At 44.6% G+C, this 19,801-nt stretch overlaps 1 protein-coding gene across 3 annotated transcripts in view; it reads left to right on the top strand.

Annotated features, from left to right (window-relative positions):
* Positions 1–19,801, top strand: part of PRIM2 (DNA primase subunit 2) — an 801,093-nt gene that overhangs the window by 180,638 nt on the left and 600,654 nt on the right. The gene's annotated exons all lie outside the window — the stretch shown is intronic.

The raw sequence follows: 19,801 nt of genomic DNA, 5'->3' as shown, positions 1-19,801 counted from the left end.
CAGAACAGTGCTATTAAATGGTGACTGAATTAAAGAAGAAGAACAATACAAACTTGAGAAAGATTGATGGACGTAAAGGACATTTTGGATATGATCGAGACAATCTTCTTTTGATATTTGTGCTTGTTTGCAGTTAGACTAGAGACAGTTGAAAATGTAATTACCTGAAAAAAGGATGCGCAGAATCAATATCAGCATGGTGGGAAGGGATCAGGTGTAATGAGCAGAAGTTTGTTTTACAGCTTTGGGGCAGCACATGATGCACGTTTCTAAGTCCACCAGTGTGTAAGAGGAATGTTTCAGACTTCCAGAAGATTAACACACGTCGTTGAGTAGGCCACAAATTAGATCTGTAATCAGACAGGGATCGTTTTAACCTAGAACTTAAAATCTGTTGTGGTATTTGTAGAGTGTAGAGGGGAATAGTTGCGTTTTGTTTCTTTTAGGCTAGTGATTACCCCACCAGCGACAGCTCCCACTCTTTGCAGATGATCTCGTGTTCTGAAAGATGCTGACATAGGTGGAATTGTGGTACTTGCTGCACAAAGGTGGATTCTGCAATCACTAGTGCAGACCTCCAGTTAACTGTAAAGGGTCTGAACAGCAAGTAGTCAGTGTAGACACTCAAGGTTTATCCTTAGCAGTCAACAGAGTCTAAAATGTCGTACTCATTATGTGTTATAGCTTACACAACCTCTCTTCAATGAATTATTGCCATCTTGGAGAGCATCTTCTGGTTGGCACCCAAGGCTGCAGTTGGGCATATTCACTGGATAACGTTAGATAGTGCGTTGATTACCTAAAGAGCAGTGTGCCATTATCTGAATAATCGTAATTCAACTGATTGACTTGCTCAAAATCAGAATTTTATTAAGATAAAGTTTTATAGAACAGCACAAAAAGGGATTCTGATACATTTAGCTGCCTGTTTTTCCGTGTTTGGACGAGATGTTATTTTGGACCTCTGGTGTGAGTCGCTTATTTAGTCTCACTCCATGTAAGCTCTGATAAAATGGATTGTGACTGCTAGCTGCCAGTGCGCACCTTTTGAATCCAGGTGTGCTGCTGCTCAGCTGGGATCAGAGGGTCTGGACTGTCTGAATGTGGGCATGTGTGTGGGCTGAGTGAGTAAATTTACTATCCCACTCAGACTGGTGTCTGCATAGGTAGCCTGTTGGAGAGGGGACCCTTCGTAAATTGGTGAGGAACTGAGTAGGACTTAGTGTCAGTGGACATTCCTTGTGTTCATCTGAACTGCTTCACTGAAAAGTGTGTAGTTTAGTGCAGAATTCACCCACAACGTACAATACAGTAAATAACAGTTGTGCCATAGTTACCCCTAGAGACTAGGTTGAAGGACTAATTTTATTAAATTTCTATTCGTGCCACTGATGAAGCACAACAGCCAGGGAGTGTGTGAGACCATACCTTTCAAATTTTTGACCACTTGTTAATGGTGACTATAAGGAGGTCCAGCACTGACTCCATGCAGTATTGTTTGCTAGGTGCATAGGATTCCCAGACATTTAGGTAAGAAGCCTAGGGTAACCTGAAATGTCCCTTATTTGCTTCTATGTGTTTTGTATTGAAGATGGTTTGGCCACAAAATGGTTGTTTGAGATGCAGGACATTTGAGCAGATGCTTAGGAGCTAGAAGCACAACTTTAGCTTTGGAGCAGTTTAACTGGTGATCACTTACGCTCATGTAAGTCACTTAAGTTCATCTAAATTTAAAGTGACTGCTTCTTCAACAAAGGAGGGATATTTTTTTACACAATAAGATAAGCAGTGACACATCCCAAATGCCCAGTTTGTGGGTAGAAAGTGGTGAAGTACAGGGGAGACATCCTTTTTTGCCAATCTACTCAACATTGCAACCTTCTTCTCAGAAACCACTTCCGGGTCTAAAAATTAGTTATTTTCTCTTCAGTGGAAGATTAACTTATTGAGAACTATTAGAGACGGTGCTTACTTTCCAAGACTACAGCTCCTGCAAGTTTGTCCTAAAATTAAGTTAGTGTTGTTTTACCTTCCAGGTGAAAGAGATGAAGTTCCTTATCCAGCAAAAGCTTCTCCTGTCCAAGGGTTCCTGTTCGTAGTTTAAGACTTTTTTAAATACGTTATTATTCACTAATTTTCTGAAAATCAGTATTTGGTGATGCTTTTAAGGAATGACAAAGAGCAGTCCAAGGCTATGTATTCCAGGGCACCTTTCTCAGTGTTTTGATGCTTTTAAACTTAGTTGCTGAATTTTACAGGTCATTGGTTTAAGCCAACCTGTAGATACCATAAATAGCTTTATAAATAACCATCATGATTTTAACACAACTTGATCTGACTCTATCCTAACCCTTCAGATATTCAAATGCAGTATGTGTTTTTTTTCCCTATTAACCTGTTTGTTCCCGTCTCCTCCCTTGTCTTCCTTGGCCATGCATGCTTGTCCTTAATTTGATCATAGAAGCACGACCCAGACTTTCTAAATGTTACTTCCTTTGAGATTACTACAGAGGTCCCCGTTCTTCTGTTTCTGTATTGACCTGCGTGTGTGTGTGACTGCCATGGATTTCATGACCATTTGTAAACCCCATCATATTACATTTTTCATTTACCTACTTCGAGCTCGGCGGTGTTCCTCTAGACTAGTTATTTAATGTTTAATTACCTTTTCCAGATTCACCGTTAGTGCTGGTCTAATATTTGGTCTACTGCTTCCACCAATCCTCTGGTACCCATTCTTGGGGTGCACATACTTTCTCCTCACCCATTTACCCATAGATGAAAGTGCATACCATTGAACCCAGTTCCTTAAGAATTCTGCTGCCCTAAAAAAACAATGCAACGCAGGGGTGAGGAAACTGATGTTCTTGGCACCAGAGGTGAGTGGGGTTTCATGTTAAGGTGGTGGCTTGCAACTCTAGATGGTCTCTAAATGATAAAATCGGTCATATCCTGAATCTTCTTACTTTCACTTCTCTGCACTACCTTCTCTCCTGCTCCCTTCCATTATCACTTAGGTTTCCTGCCAGTGAGCAGCTGAAGACAGGCTCACTATTTCTCCACCTGTTGAGAAACAAGATGGAGGAATGTCACTCTATCCACAAGGCTCCTTCTTCGTTTCCTCTGTCTTGTTTCTCAGCCCTAGTCTTGTTTTCCATCTTCCCACCCTACTCCCTCACTGCTTTATTTAGACTTTTTGGCTGTAGGGCTGTCTAACCTTTCCTGTGGAAATTGCATGAGGAAATAGTGTTTTTGGGGCCCCTTTTAAAAAGATTTTTTGAAGATTCATCAAACGGTGACAAACGTATTAGAAACATTTTACCTCTCTTTATCTCTACCCACCCTTAAACATTAAATTCACCCATGCCTCAGTTTCTCTGCCCATCCCTAAACCCTAAAATCTCTTACCTCCCCTCCCCATAAACCCACCCTATCCAGTTACTTCTACCCACCTCTAACCCCTAAAATCACCCTCAGCGTCCTTTACCTCTGTCCACCACTAATCCCTTAAAATTCCCATTGCCTCCCGTTACCTCTATACGCACCTAAACCATAAAACAAAAAAAAAGAAAAACATAAAAGGGATGTTATTTACAAAAAAACTGAACTTTGTGATAAAGTATTGTGTGATAAAGAGTGTTTGGAAAAGGCTGTTTCCCTGTGGCAAGTGATTGGGCACAGTGCATGACATAAACCACACCTTGCTTCTAAAGGCCTCTGGATACATCCAAAGGCCATGCCATTGAGGCTCAGTGTGTAGGAAGAAATATACAGGGGTGATAAAAACCTTTCCCTGTGACGAAAGGAGGGTCATATTTAAAGTCCATGCGTTTAACTAGCAGCGGAACTTCAATCTTCTTCTCCAGGCATCAGTGGTAGCGCAGTCCCTGGTTGCGCCCCTTGAGAGCGGTTGTTGACTGTCGGTGGAACTTCTGGTTTCTGTAGAAAGATGCAGTTTATGTAATTTATAATGTCAGGAGGTGTTTTGGTTTTGTATCTAAACACAACTGGCAAAGGTGAGTAGATTTTCGATTTTGGATACTAGCCACAATTTTTATTACACTGTGCGACTATTTCACCATCTTGCTTTTTCAGGTGCCTGATAATTGCCTTGAATTCATAATGACCAATCCGCCTGCAGTTGGCGATTTGTTTAAAAAAAAAAAAAAAAAAAAAATACCCTCAGCTGTCCATCTCTTTGTGGAATTGTATAGTACGTTTCCAGAACATGACCAATCTCTCTTCCATTTTTGAGAATTTGTACTTCTCATTTCATTTTTCAAACGTTGTTTATGGAAAACCCTAGTCTTTGTAAGCTAAATATACACGTTATGTAGTTAATATAGGGAAACATGCTTTGTTTGGAAGTATTAGTGTGAAATAAGCGCACCCTACATAGCACTGCATTCATTGTCAAAACAGAGAGGGCTAGCATTACCTGTATCAGCAGGAAGAACAGCGCAGATCCTGGTTGCTAGGATACGCCAGAATACTGGAATAGCATTTTTGTACTTGTAAATTCAGTTCTTTGACAATTCCACTTTTATATAGCAAAAAATGTATTCAGGGACTTCAAAGAACAATGCAAGGCCTGTACAGTTTCCAATTTTGGCTATGTTGCATGGATGGCGCCTGGGGAATACAAGCACAGCTACAGGATGATTAAGTGCTCGGTATGTAATTATTTAACTGTGAATGGTCGTTCGCACGCTTATTTCTATTTTTGGCTGTGTTTCATGCTAGAAAATTGATTCTTGTTTGTCTAATTCACATCCAAAATAGAAAAAAGGGCTTCACAAACAGCTGTTTGTCAGCAGAAATTATATTTTGCATTTCAGGCACTACCCTAATTTCAAACAAATGTATTGTGAATCATGGTGTAGGAAAAAATATAGATTAAAAAGCAACAGATATAAAAGTAGCTAATTGCAATTTTAGTTTTTAATTTTTACTGCAAGAATTAATTTATAATGAGCAGGGGGTACATCCTAACCCAAGATGTCCATGTGCAGTTCACATATGTTTAAGGCCTAGCTTTTCTTTGTTGGCCTTGAGCACAGCTTCCTCGCGGTGGCGCTGATGGAGTCTGGCTACTATCTTGGTCCCGCGGCCCACCGACGCCATCCGTGTCAGTCAGGATATTTTAAGTTGCCCCCGGGATCATCCGCCCGCGATCACTCCTCCTTAATTTCCGCGACCGGAAGGCACTTTCAGAGTATCAGGGGCACCAGATGAGTTCCACAGGGAGCCTTCATTGGCGCGAGATCCCACCCTAGGTGCCATGTTCTTTTGGTGTCCAAACATCCTCCTCCCTCCCCAAACTAGACGTTAAAGGTCTGTATGCAATGTAAAATGGTCAATGTAATGTGCAAGGCCGCAGTGCTCTACACAAGAAATACACGCACAAGGTATCTGGTGTCTCACTGGGGAGCTGCGTCAGCGCAGCCCCGTCTTTATTATATAGCCTCGGTTCCGCGATCCGTCCGGACGCGTGGAACAGGCTACAAAGTAAAGGAGAGTCCGGGTGGCTCTCTACATCCCTCCTATGTTTTACTTCACACAGAAGAGGAAGTGAAATGCACACAAAGAATATAACCAACCAAAGAAAAATCCAACACTGGAGTGGTTGAGTCTTAGATAACAAATGGAAGAAAACACCTAAACGCATAGAAGGAAAATGGACCAAATTGGGACCAGAACAGAAAATTGTCAATGAATGCAAGATCCGTGTACCGCACCCCTGGCCAGCTCACAACAGTCAACTGGCCGCTTTGACCCTAAGTACTTCTTCAGCCTCAAACGGAGGCCCCTCTGACATTACTCACTTACGGGCCAGGGTGCAGATGAAATCTCTGAGCTGACTGTTCATACGGGGTTGGGGCGTAGATGATATCGTCCCCCTTTTGTGAATGACTCTTCCTGGTCAGCATTTTCACCCAGCGGGTGACGTCCACTGGGCACCACTACCTGAGTGCCCTCTTTCCCTTCATCCTCACCCTGAGATGCAGCCATTGATTCCTCGACTTCTCCTTCCTCTCCAGATGGGATCGATGCCCCTGCTCTCCTGAAGTGTGATATGTTCCTGGTAACCCTCTACCTGCCTCGTGCTGCTGTTATCATGGATCCGCTAACACAGATGATCGGCCAGGGTTCGGGCTCAAAAGGTGTTTGGAATTTTCCTCCTGGCCGGCGACTCTTCACTACCACCATGTTTCCTTCCTGAAAGTTCCTGAATCGACTTCGCCGTCTTTCAGTGTCTCTGTGGTTCGTGAGCTCTCGGCGACGCTGGGTGGCTTCAACATCTAGCTCCGGGGATACCCAGCAAGGACCAGCCGGGATGCAATCCCGGGGTGGGACTTTGAACGTCCGCGCGGCAGGCGCACACCCTGTAGTGCTGTGTGGTGTCTGGCGATAAGCACTCAAAAATTGCAGCAGACATTGTTCACTATCTTCTCTTTGTTCGACACCTATTCTAAGGGCTCGGTTTAGAGTTCGCATAAATCTCTCGACGTCCCCATTAGCCTGAGGCATGACCTTTCGATGATGTATGGCCAGCCCATCCAAGTAAGACCGAATTTCTTTCCCATGAAATGGGGGCCCATTGTCTATCCTGACCTCATCAGGGAGCCCAAACATGGCAAATGCCTTTTGAAGTACTGGCCGCACATTCTCAAATGCTGTGGATGCCACAACGTCGACAACCGGAAACTTTGTGCATGAGTCAATAAGGACGACTGTCAGCCGCCCATCCGGGAAACTCCCAAAGTCCATGCTCACTTTTGCCCCTGGCTTCTGGCTAGCCGGTTCAGTGATGACTGGGCAACTGGGTGGTTCTCCTGATATGATGATGCATGAATGACATTTCCCCACTAATTCGTCCACCTGACTGTCCATGCCAGGGAACCACACCTTCGCTCTTAATCCCGCCTTGGTTTTTGCAGCACCCTGATGACCCTGATGTGCTAGCTCCACCACTCGAGCCCACAAACTCTGAGGCAGAACAATTCTCCTTCCTCGAAGAACCAGTCCTTGACTATGTGTAGATAGCTCATCTCGCACCCTCCACATCCCCTGCATTGCTGCCTTACACTTGTGGTTGGCAACTTTTGCCTTTCCAGGAAAAGCTTCTACTTCCTGTGATTCAAAGCCTCCTTGACCTGGTCCAGTACCATATCTCCCTTAGTAGCATTCACAATGTCTATTACACCAAGGGCCCTGGGACAGGCCGATTGTACAGTCATGTTGACAAACACTTCGGTGCTCCTCCTCATCCTTCTCTTGAAAGTAATCGGTCGTCATTGGGGAAGGGTGGCGAGATAGGTAGTCCGCAGGGTTATTCACTCCTGGTCGATAGACTACAGTAAACCGGTAGGGTTGTAGCAGAACAGTCCACCGCTCTATCCGTGGTGGCGCTAGATGAGGACATCCGGCAAATAATGTGACTAAAGGCTTGTGATCAGTCACCACCTGAAATTCTTGCCCATACAGATACAGGTGAAAATGCTTGCATGCCCAACGAATCGCCAAAGCTTCCCGCTCTATCTGGGCATATCGTGTTTCAACTACAGACAGCGCTCTGCTGGCATACGCAACCGGAACCCCCTCCTGCGGGTTCTGTTCCTGGAGAAGAACGGCACCAAGGCCTACCGGATTTGCATCTACTACCACCTCTGTACGTCTGTGAGGGTTAAAGTAAGCCATCGTTGATTTGTCCAGTAAGGCTGTTTTGATGTCCGTGAACGCCTTGTCCGCTGCTGGGCTCCATTCCCACCGGTGCCCTCCTTTTGTGAGCTGTCTGAGATGTTCCGCCATGGTCTCAAGTTGCGGAATGAACCTTCCACAATAGGTCGCCATGCCCAAGAAGCTTCTTACCTCGGTGGGGTTCTTGGGAACCGGTGCTTGACGAATGGCATCAGCTTTATGAGGGTCCACTTGTAGACCATCCTTTGAGAAGACCTAGCCAAAGAACTCCACCAACGTTTGGTAAAATGCACATTTCTTCTTGTGTAGTGTTAGTCCTGCCTCCGCTAACCTCTGCAATGTAGCTCTAAGATGTCGATGATGCTCCTCTCTGGTTTTGAAGTATATGAGGATGTCGTCACTCAAGTTGATCACCCCCGGCAGCCCTGACAGCGTCTCTCTGATCACATTTTGGAATACTTTGTCTGCCGAAGATACCCCAAAGCTCAGTCTCTTATATCGCCGGAGCCCCACGTGCGTTGAGAACGTAGTAATGTTCCTACTCTCGGGCTCCAGCTGATGATACCCCGCATTAAGATCCAACTTCGAGAACCATTGCGCCCCATTCAGATCTGCTATGATGTCCTCCATCGTAGGTGTTATGTGTCTCTCCCGCTTGATGGCCGTGTTAGGAATGCGCATATCGACACAGACGGATGGCTCCTGGCTGCTTGGGCTTTGGCGCTATCACCAACGGCGAAACCCATGGTGTTGGTCCTTTCACCTTCTCGATTACTCCTTGGTCTTCAAGCAGCTGTAGCTCCTTTTCCACTGCTGGCCGCAAATGGAACGGCACACGTCGGTGTCTTAGGGCAACGGGTGTAACTCTTGGGTCTATGTGCAGTTTGATTCTTTTATCTTTAAGTCGTCCCAGCCCTTCAAAAAGCTGTGGAAATTCACTAATCAGGTGCTCAGCATGGGAGTAGTATATTTGTTGCGTGAAGAATACCAGCTCCAGCTCTTCCGCGGTGTGACACCCCAAAAAAAGTGCCTCGGGCTCCGGTCACCACATAGAATTTTGCCTGTGTTGATACATGCCCGCTGGATACTTCCACTTCCACCGTGCCTTTTAGAGGAAGTGGCTCTCTCCCCCCATAATTATATATCTTGGTGGTGGTTGGGGCAAGCGATGGTGTTGGTGTCAACTGCCTGAACAAGGTGTCATCCATTACATTTACCGACGCTCCTGTATCTATGAGCACTGTCGCCGGTTTGCCGTTGATCTGAATGTTGCTCATGGGTGGTGGTCGCTTATTCTGTTGTCTTCCACCAGTGAACGAAATCACAAAGATATCTTCGTCCTCGTCTTCTTCAAAGACTGGATTTCTTTGAGCTACGGTTTCTCTGGATTCATCAATTTCTTTGGTGACACTCCTAACCTTAGCGTCCTTTCCTTTCTTGTTTCCCTGCCAGCCTCTCCCTGACCTGCACACTTTCGCAAAGTGGTTGTTTTTGCCACATTTATCGCACGTTTGATCTTTCGCCGGGCACCCCACTGTTGTCTTGTGTTCATACCCACAGCTTCCCTTTCTGAAAAAGCTCGGTCTACGTCCCGGTGGTTGACGGGTTTGGATGGCGTCTATTTGCTCTTCCTTCACCTGTACCGGGCGTGTGGTTGAGACAGCTGCCAACGATTGTCCTCTTACCGCCGCCATGGCATCCGCCCGGACTGATGATAGTTCGTGTGAACGTGCCAGAACCAGTATGTCGTCAAGGGAGATGCCTTGCTGTCGTAGGATGAGCTTCCTCAGTGCATTTGACCGGCATCCTTGAATGATCTGTGCCCTAATCTCTTCATGTTGATTGAGGCCTACGCACGAGCTTGCTAGCTTCCTGAGTCGTGCATAAAACATATCCATTGACTCAACATCCATTTGCTGAGCCTGCCGGAGTTTGAAACGTTTAAAGTCCGAGTTCAGCTGTGGGTCAAAATGTTTGTTTAGGGCATCCACTGCCGCGTTGAAGTCCGACTTATCGCCTGTGTCTGAGAGTGAGTCAAATAATTCTTGTAGCTCGTCCCCCCCCCCCCATTAGCAGCATGAGCGATCTGCGTACTGCCCCGTCTGTTTCTATTGTGGTGCAGAAATAGTTTTCTAAGCGATTTAACCAGAGGCGCCATCTTGGCGCTGCTGTTGCCGGATCAATCAGTTGGCTGAATGGGGGCAGCGCAGTGATTGAGGAGTGAGCACTGGCACTCACCTGCGCGGGCAGCTGGGGGTTTTCCTGCAGTGGTGCGCTCATTGTGTCTCTAATATTGTAGGCACTTTGCCGTTATATTGCAGATTTCTTTCTTGCTGTCCCTTTTCTTAGTAGTGATGTGCTTCTTTTTTTTTGTGTGTACTATATGCTGCTGATCACTTGCTGCTTGTGCGTCTGTGTTCCACACGTTATAATCACTTTGTATTTATTTATTATTATTATTATTATTATTTTTTTTTTCCAGGGCTTCATATGTGGTCTATTCTGCCATTGTGTGTCTCTGTTTGCCTTATTTTTCTATATTTCTTTTTTTTTTTTATCCTCTCTTGGGGCTCCACCCCCTCGTTTGTGCCTCTTACTAGTGTGGGGCGTGTGCTGTGTTCCCCACCTCAGGGAGCACAGCCTGAGTTCCCCGTCCTCGCTGTTGTGCACAGGGGTGTGCGCTTATATTTCCTTATCGCGCACTTACCCCACATGATGTTGCCTTGTTTCTTGTGGCAGACGCTGCGTTGAGTCCAGCGCCGGAGGTGAGGCCGCCTTCGTTTTCTTCTGGGGCCGATGAGGATCCCCCCCCCAGGGCACCGGGCGCTCGGCTCACTCACCAAGCACAGCAGCAAGGAATGTTGGGCAGCTCGTGCGTGGAGGCGGGGCTTGCCTCACGAGGTAGGGCGCGCGGCACACTCCTGCTCTCGGCTGTCTTTTTTCTACACGGCATGGGATTGTCGTGCCGGTAGGGCCTTCTCCGCTCCGCGCTACACCCCTCGGTCTTTCATTGTACAAGCCGTCCGCAACGCAGGAGTTCTGGGACCCGCTCGTCGCCAATGTAATGTGCAAGGCCGCTGCGCTCTACACAAGAAATACACGCACATGGTATCTGGTGTCTCACTGGGGAACTGCGCCAGCGCAGCCCCATCTTTATTATATAGCCTCGGTTCTGCGATCCGTCCGGACGCGCGGAACAGGCTACAAAGTAAAGGAGAGTCCTGGTGGCTCGCTACAGTCACCCCAAATAAAATTTTCTAAATGGTTTGCGACCCAAACACATGTAAGTAGTTTATGTTCAATGTCTTATGTTTGTTCAAAGTTTCAAATACGTAAACTACCACCCATGCACTGCTCCCAGGCTTGTGCGAAAGGACTGGCATCAACTGATATGTTGTATTGTTTTCCATTTAAGGACTGTAAAGTAGGGCATCGCATTCTGCCTTTTACGCAGAGGTTCCATAGTGAAGCGAAATCCTTAACAAGTTTTCCATAGTACTTGTGCAATACATCAACTTTCCTCTGTCTAGTGCTGGGGCGTTTTTATAGTATCCAGCAGTGACTCTTTACAGGCCACATCTGTGGCTGAAATGGTGTGACAATTGTGATTGAACAGTCTGCACTTTTCTTCACAGAGCTCACAATCTTTGCTTGAAAGCCTACTGCAAACCACCTGCAAAAGTTTGAAATGTTCACTTGCCATTTGTGAATATTAGAACATCCTGAAGAGACCTCACATGGTCCTCCATGTTTTGAGTATATGATGCATGTTGTGTTGAAAGATGGACGTTGCAGACACGAGACCAAACAATCTCCATTTGTACTTTCAAATTCCAAAAGGAGTAATGAAAACCATGAGTGGTTTCAACTCTTTAGAATGTGCCACTTGGTGGTATGCACTGTGGATATACAATATTGACAAGATAGCTGCCCCTTCAAAAGAGGAAGAAGCATGATATTTCTGGGCAGTGGGTGTCTAACCACAGTGTCCCTGGCATTGAGAGCCCTGAAGTCTGCATATAACCCAAGTGGAGAAGATATGGCGTACCGGGCAGAGCTGCCGACTTTGGAGCGGGGGAACCAAGTTCCAGCTTCTGCTCAACATCCTGTGATTCTAGGTGTTAGAGACTTGTTGCAGGAAGACAGCCCGGGGTGGGACTTCATCCCCCAGGCTCCTCCACTTTCTACTGGGGCTACAAATCATCGCGTCTCTCCCGCTGCGCGGGATGTGCCTGGGCGATGACGGGCCTGTCTTCGCCCGATAGAGGCTGGGTAGGGTACATTTTATTTTGCCTGCAAGAAGTAAGTGTACTGGGGAACTTTAATTTTGGAGCTACGGGGTTATCTTATTCCCTGATTGTTATCATTTGATGATGGGGAAAAGCAAAGCTGTAGATGCCCCAGCCTCATAGAGTGGTGTTAAAAAAATCTAACAAAACGCTCTAGTAATCAAGCAAGCTCTGCAACTAACAAAGGAATTAACTCCTTGGATGAAACTGATTTGTTATTTGAAGAGGTTGATGCAATTTTAAAAAGTAACTCTTATCTATCACCAATCAAGAGTGGAATATCCGGGGAGGGGGAAAATCCCTGAAATATTCACGAGGAGGAAGAGGATGCAATTAACCTACCCCCCTGTGGAGACCACTAGAAGTGTGGATTCTCTTGTCCACAGGGAAAAATCTTTCTATTTATCGCCAGCAATATCTTGTAGTGCTTCGGGTGCTCCGTTAAGTGAGAGGGACACCTCCTCAGTGGGCACTGTGGCCCCCTCCCCCCTATTAAGCCCAGTGGTTAGGATGGTCCCCAGTATTCCACGTACAAACTGGTTTGGGCTACTGGCAGAGGAAGGAGATCTGCCTGATTGTACAACATATACTGTGTCTAGGGCTGTTACTTATAACACCCAAACTAATATTCCCCTTCTAACGGCTTGCAAATGCTCGACAGGGGTGTTAATCTAGCCCTTGTCCTTCAGAAGGTGGATGAAGTTAAGACTTTGGTTTTATTATTAGCGCGGATAATGAAGGAGAAATTGAGGCAGGAGTGTGGTTGCAGATGCCAGTCGCCCAAGTTGTGTCCAAGTTATGACCAAAAGCAGATACCCCACCCTCAGAGATGGTTATGACCTCCCTCCCCCCCCCCCCCCCCTTTAGACAATCCACCTATAGTTTGTGCAGACGGCAACCAGTCGCAACCCGTAAGGGCATGGCAGAAACATAATAGCTTCTAATATCAGGAGTCTCTCGGGGACACTATCGCTGCTCGGCCAGATGCTCTGGTTGGTGGGCACAGGGGGGACACCACCCTCCGAGTTTTTAGTGGAGTGGCTAGCTCCCTTGGACCCCCACCACCACCACCAAATCGTCTAAGCCTAATATTGATGTCCCACAGTACGATCAGTACCCAGGCTTAAGAAGCAAAGATAGTACTATTTATATGGTTGATGTGCCCAAGATGCTGTCTGGCCCCTTTGAGACGCATGAGTCTTTAACCAATAAAGTCATCCACTGGCTACGTACCTGACGGAATTGTCTTTCAGTCGGTCATTCGCTCTGACATTCTCGAGGTGGCCAGATGTAGCCACTTGGGGGTCAAACTCTGATTACATCTGTCTGTCTTGCTGATTAGTAACTGGTGGACCAACTCATGGATTTTGTAACACGCACACATCATTTATGGGATAAGAGAGGGTTTGGTATTAGCCTTGCTTTAAACCCTCCTTGTACCCGTCCAATTACGTTCCCCAGGGAATAAGTTTCTGTCCCAGAATGTGAATCACTTTTGGTACCCAAAACTTCCCATACCCTGCCAGTAAATGACTGACTAAACACCGACCAGGAAGTGTGCCCAGGTGCTACCAATGGGGACAAGCATCTGAAGGGGGGGGTTTGCCCTACCCCTAGTCGATATAGTCAATTCTGAGAGATCAATAATGACATGGAATTTAGCTGGCCTTGATAGGAAGTTGGGGGACCAAGAGTGGGTTACTTAAATTAGCAACTTGGATGTTTGTCTTTCAAGAGACTTGGGCTGAGGAGCACTTTTTTATAGATGGTTTCCTTCCCTGTAGCACCCCAGCCCAACCACCGGAGAAGGGTCCAGGTCGGGCTAAACGGGGCTTACTGGTGCTCTTAAACAAGAAGCTGCAATGTGACCATCCGTTATTAGAAATAGATTCAGTGGACCTAATGGGAGTACAATTTACATTCCATCGGGCTCTCAAGATCACTTTAAGTAATGTTTATGCTTGATCTGTCTCGCGGGGATCTGAGTCTCAGACTTTAGTCCAACTGTCAGAAATCTTGGATTCCCTGCATCCGTCGATCATTTTAATAATAGCTGGTGACTTGAATTGCACCTTTTGAACCTTCTTTTTTAAATAATGGATTAACGGATGAAGAAGACGAAATCTGGGGAATCCCACAGTTAACGAATGATCGCCAGTGTACTCGCTCTTGTGTGGCCTCCCAGTTGGCCTCCTTATGTCTAAAGTATGGACTCAGGGCCTGCAATGGTCGTATGCCCTCTGACTTAAATACAGCACCCACATTCAAACGAGGTTTGTCCACTAGTGTAATGGATTACTTTCTAGTGGATGTTAGGCTGTGGCCTTCACTAAAAGATATGAAGGTGGAACCCCCGTGTGAGTTATCATAACCCCTTGCTTCTTACCTTGAATAGGGATGTATTTAGGAGATCACTGAACTTAGAACGTACAGTGGTTCCTACCCCACTGTTGAATAACAATCACACAAGGTTTTGTCCAATCCCCATTCGATAAATGGGATTACAAATTGTTTATTGATGAGATGGCAGCCTATGAGGAATATGAAGTTGACAACATTCCCATTCTTGGTATTCATGAAGAGATGTCGAAGAAACTGCAAAGGTTCTTTTACAAAAAGTCTAGACTTGAACCCTTTGATACCATTACGACCAATAATGAATGGTTTAATGAGGAATGTGCTAAGGCCAAGTTTGCACTAAAATCTGCTATCATGATTGGCTCCCAAGTGGAGATTCAATCATCTAGATGCATCTACAAAAAGGTCTTAATGGAAGCAAAAAAGTTATGGGAAGACTCCATTTGGCAGGGCCTGCAGGCTGCAACTAAAATTAAAACAATATGTTTTGGGAGCTATTGTCCAAAGGACAAAGAGGGTCTAAGAGGTGCATCAGGAACCATATACAACCTGAGAGCTGGGTCGATCCTTTCACCCAACTCTGTTGCTCCCTTTAACTTTTTAATTTGTAACTCTCAAATTTGCGATCCATCTTTCTCATTGTTGGCCAGTTCAAGTGATCACTCAGACGTATTTAGCCTGGATATTTGTACTCCTGAGGACCCCATTTTTTCTCTTTAGCTGAAACTATAGCTGCAATTAACTCTATAAAATCAGGCAAAGCACCTGGCCCCAACAAGATTCCGGGAGATTTATACATATCTGAATTAATGATTTGGTCCTGGTATATAAATTTGATCTCAAATAAAATCGCTGCTGGCGGTGTAATCCCAAGCACTTGGAAAGGAGCTGAAATATTTCCCATTTATAAACAACAAAAAAAGGGAATGCAAACTCTCCAGCCAATTATAGACCCATTAGTCTCATTTATAATCTTCAGAAAATCTTTGCTAAACAGTTGCTGGAGACGTTAACAAGCTAGGTACAAGATCATCCGGTTCTTTCCTCGTTACAAGTGGGTTTCTGCCTCAAAACCAGCATGATAGACCAGGTCTTTAGGCTTGTGCTTTTATACTGGAAATATGTGATCCTCGCTAAACAATATCTATGTTGTTTTTGTGGACCTTAGTTCTGCTTTTGACTTGGTTCCAAGGAAAAAGCTGTGGGAAGTATTATATAGGTTGGGTGTTCCAACTAATATGGTCCTCCTTTTACCACGGTTGCATGAAAAGACATATGCGCGAGTGAGATGGGGTGATCAAGGAGAGCTGACAGAAAAAATTCTCATTCAGAGGGGAGTTCGCCAGCGTTGCGTTTTGGCCCCTATTCTGTTTACCCTGTTTATCAATGAGGTGGTACAAACTCTGTCCTCTTGCCCAAATGATGCTCCCAAATTAAATGCCGGAAGATTCCTATACTACTCTTTGCTGATGATTCCCTCCTCATTTCCAAGACCCCCCCCACCCATGGGCCTCCAAGTCCTTGTTGACAGATTTAAATCCTTCTGCATGGACTATGGCTTCGAGTTGAATATTAACAAAACTAAACTAATGGTGTTCAGCCCTGGTCCCTGTAGGAGATGCACCATTAATTTGGATGGGACTCTCCTAAGTGGGGTTAAAACTATAGATTACCTGGGTGTGAGGATATCAAGTTATCTACATTGGGAGGACCAGATCAGCAAAAGCGTGGGGCTCCTTCAGCATAGAGCGGCTGCTATCCTGTGCTTTTATAAAAGCTCTATATCTAAAGCTGTATCTCCAGCCATTAAAATCTATCTGGCAAAGGCGCAGGGTGCGGCCACTTACGGTGCTGAATTATGGGCTTTTCTGAGAGTAAAAGATTCTGTGGGAGAAAATATTTTTGCTGGGGCTTTAATAGTGTGCCCCCGTAGTACACCCCTGATCCCAATGTTTTTGGATCTTGGATTTAATCGCGCAGCTGACTTGATAGCTTTATGGATCAAATCTGTTTGTTTTAAGAACTGAAACATGCAAATACAAAATATAAAATACAGCGCATCACAGTACAATAGATGGTATGTACCTGTGCTGCAGAGGCTCCAAGTCTACTGTCAAGAGTCTTTCTAGACAATCTCTAATCCTTGCTCAAAGGAGCCTCGCCACTAGTCTCTTCTTAGCAATCCAGTTAGCATGCGGAGCACGTTTAAAGGTCTTCCAGACTGCGAGTCCCGTATATGAAAACCAAACAAACGTACAAATAAAACACATCAACAATGCTCCCCCTCCAGAGTCCATGTCATCCTCCTGTCTCTCCACCGCTCCATCCCTCCTCCCACAAAATCGCTGCCCTTCTAAATATCTCTCCAACTAGCATTCTAGTCTAGGTTCAGGTCCGTCTCAGAACTCTCAAATAAGCCGGACATTTCAACTCTGTGAATTCTGCAGATAGAATCTGCAGAAATGGCTTCCATAATTCACCCAATTCACCCATCCACTGCTGCGAGGCCAGAGCTTCTGAAGCCACGCATTATGCGTCGGGACCCTATCTGTACCCCACATAGCTAGGATCAGCTGTAAGGCTGCGTTAAGTGCCAGGGCCTTCTGTCTCCCTTTTAACGACCTCAAGGGAAAAGTAAGGGGATTGGGAAGCCCCAGTAAGATATATGATGGGAATCTGGGGATCTTAGTATGGAACGCAATGTCAATATCATCAATAATGCCCTCCCAATAGCGATGAAGTTTGGGACAATGCCAAAGCAGATGCACAAGTGTGCCCCTGGCTCCGCACCCCCTCCAGCAGATGTCAGACTTGACAGGGTCCCATGTGTGTATACGCGCCGGAGTGTAATACCAATAGGAGGCCACTTTATATGTCGTCTCCGTCCCCGCATCGGTATAGGCTATGTGATGTATTCTATAGAAAATACTGTCCCACTCCTCATCCGAGAATTCCCTCTCCAACTCCCTCTCCCATCGCAACTGTCCTCTATTCAACTTGATAGCTTTAAGACCCCCTGCTTTTCTGGGTAAGGATCTGGACTGTTCGGGAACTTAGTGTATACAGAGATTCTCTCCTTGATTTATTAAGGAGGCTCAAAGTGGCTACTATTCCATGGGTTTAATGTGTTAAAGTGGTTTCGTACCCTGGGATTGGGAAGCTTCTGGGAGAACCCACACAACTTGGAAAAATCTTATAAGACCATTCTGAAAACAGCCTATTGGTCCTATATAAGAAACAATTCTATTTGTTATAAATCTCACGGTCGATTGACCAATTTATTTATTGATTTTAAGTGGTATCCGCAGTATGAACCGTATTTAGATCTTATACCTGATCTACTGGGGAAGGGCTTCTATGCATGTTTTCACTTTGGGAGTCTCCCGTTGCTGTCCCTATTAAAAAGCTGGGGACCTACTTCACTCTCTGAATTATGTCCAGTTTGTTATGGTAGCCCAGAAACTGTAGAACATTTTATGTTCTTCTGTCCTGCATATTCTTTGCCACGGTCAAAATGGATTTGTGTAATCTGCTGAGATTTGGGTTTGACCAAGTGTTGACTAGCTATAAGAATTTAAGAAAGTGATACTTCCAGTCTTTTCATTCTTGCGGTTAGCAAGTTTCTTGTGGCCGCCTGGCACATACGAAGCTGTTTTTTAAATAATTCTTTATGAATCAATTTAGGTTTAGAAGTATTTTAAAGTCATGAAGTTTAAGATTGTATTTTATTAATACTATGCTTTTAAATTTTGTATAAGTTTGAATTAATTGTATTTGATGCTTTGTTGGTTATGATGACCGAATAAAGCTTGTGTATAATAACACTTAATCTCCCTATGCCTACAAAAATAGTTTTCTTGTGTAATGTAGCTGGTGCTAATGTAAAGCTCTCCAATTCCTTTGGGTTGAGTTTGCGCTAAATAAAATTGCAAAATTTAAGTCACCATTGTTATTTTTCACAGAATCAGACGAGAGATTGAGTCTGAAGATTCATTTTCTTAAATCATGTCTTCACCCTGTTGCTTTTCCAGCAATCTTTCCAAGTCCTTGCATATGCTAAATGGCACACTCCTATGTTTCTGCTTCTCAGTAATGGTAGTATTATTTAGTTTCATGCAACATTCAGATTCCTCAAGTTTTCTCATGATGTCCTTGAACCCTTTCGGAAAACAGTTAATAATCTGAAACTTCATAATCCTACATAGTCTGTGTGCCAGCCTCAGTGGTGAATAACATCACTGAGTCTGGCACTCAATGTGTGCATGTTTTCTGCAGTCGTTTTGGATCCCTCCAGCCTAAAAAATGACTCCAGTGTGCACTACATAGATTCTAATACTGGCTTGACCTTCCTTTGAAAACAATCTTAACTGTTAAATACCCTTTAACATCAGGATCAAATACTTTCTTTGCAACTGTTTCAAAATCTGAGTCATATCATATTATAGAGACTATTGTGAGTGGAGAGTCCGTCTACCATCCTTGATAATACTGTTCCAGGTACTAGTATTGTGTGCAATGGTGACTTGATAATTTGACCCATGGTTGAGTCATTACCTTCTAGGGCCATTTTCTTTATTATTTTGCTCTATGACAGACAGAATTTCTTCTGACATCTCTCTAGCTCTCATTTTATTTCCTTTTTTCTGATCCCCAGCATACTTCAACAAAACGTCCAGGGAGTTCACAAATACTGCACTCTGTTGTTCATTGTCCACCATTTTTATGTTGCCAATCTTATAGGATTCTCACATTTGTAGCAGATTGTTTTTTTTTTAATCATTCCTACAGTTTAGTCATCTCCACTTTACTTGACTTCACATGCACATAACACATCTCACTCGCCTTTTTATTGTCCTTCGCCGGGACATTGACTGTTCTGTCGCCTTCACAGACTTAACCATCTCATCTAAAGTGGGATCACCCATAGAACGTCTCAAATATGTTTATTGTTGGTGTTCAACAGTAGCAGATCACATTACGTCAGGTCTTCTGTGTTGTTACCTAAACATTAAATTTGTTTCTGCCTTCTGGTGTGAAAAATGTACCTTTCCAGACATGTGCTAGTAATAGATTTGTAGTTTACTCCTAATCTCAAGATAGCTTCCTCATAATCATCATTTTTAGCTTGGCCTTCAAGTGCTTTATTTTAGGCAATTATCTGAATATCTCTCCTTCAGATTCTGTGGAATGCAAAAGGATACATTCCCTCCTTTAGAGGCATCCTGTCTGCATCATTCGCTACAAAGAATGTGAAGAACTTTCTTCACCTTTTCCACTGTAGCAGTGGTTCTCCTTTTTGCTGTAGAAATGTTTGAGGTGGACTGAATTGCTTGATGTATCCTAGAAAGAAAACGTGTAGACAGCCAAAGGCATGCATAGTGGAAAATGTTTATTACTAGTTGTAGAAGATTAAACACATTAAATAAAATCATGCCACTTGATTGCTGAAATAT

The sequence above is a fragment of the Pleurodeles waltl genome, chromosome 5 (assembly GCF_031143425.1).
Source record: "Pleurodeles waltl isolate 20211129_DDA chromosome 5, aPleWal1.hap1.20221129, whole genome shotgun sequence".
Classification (NCBI taxonomy): domain Eukaryota; kingdom Metazoa; phylum Chordata; class Amphibia; order Caudata; family Salamandridae; genus Pleurodeles; species Pleurodeles waltl.
This window is presented reverse-complemented; position numbering and strand designations above follow the sequence as displayed.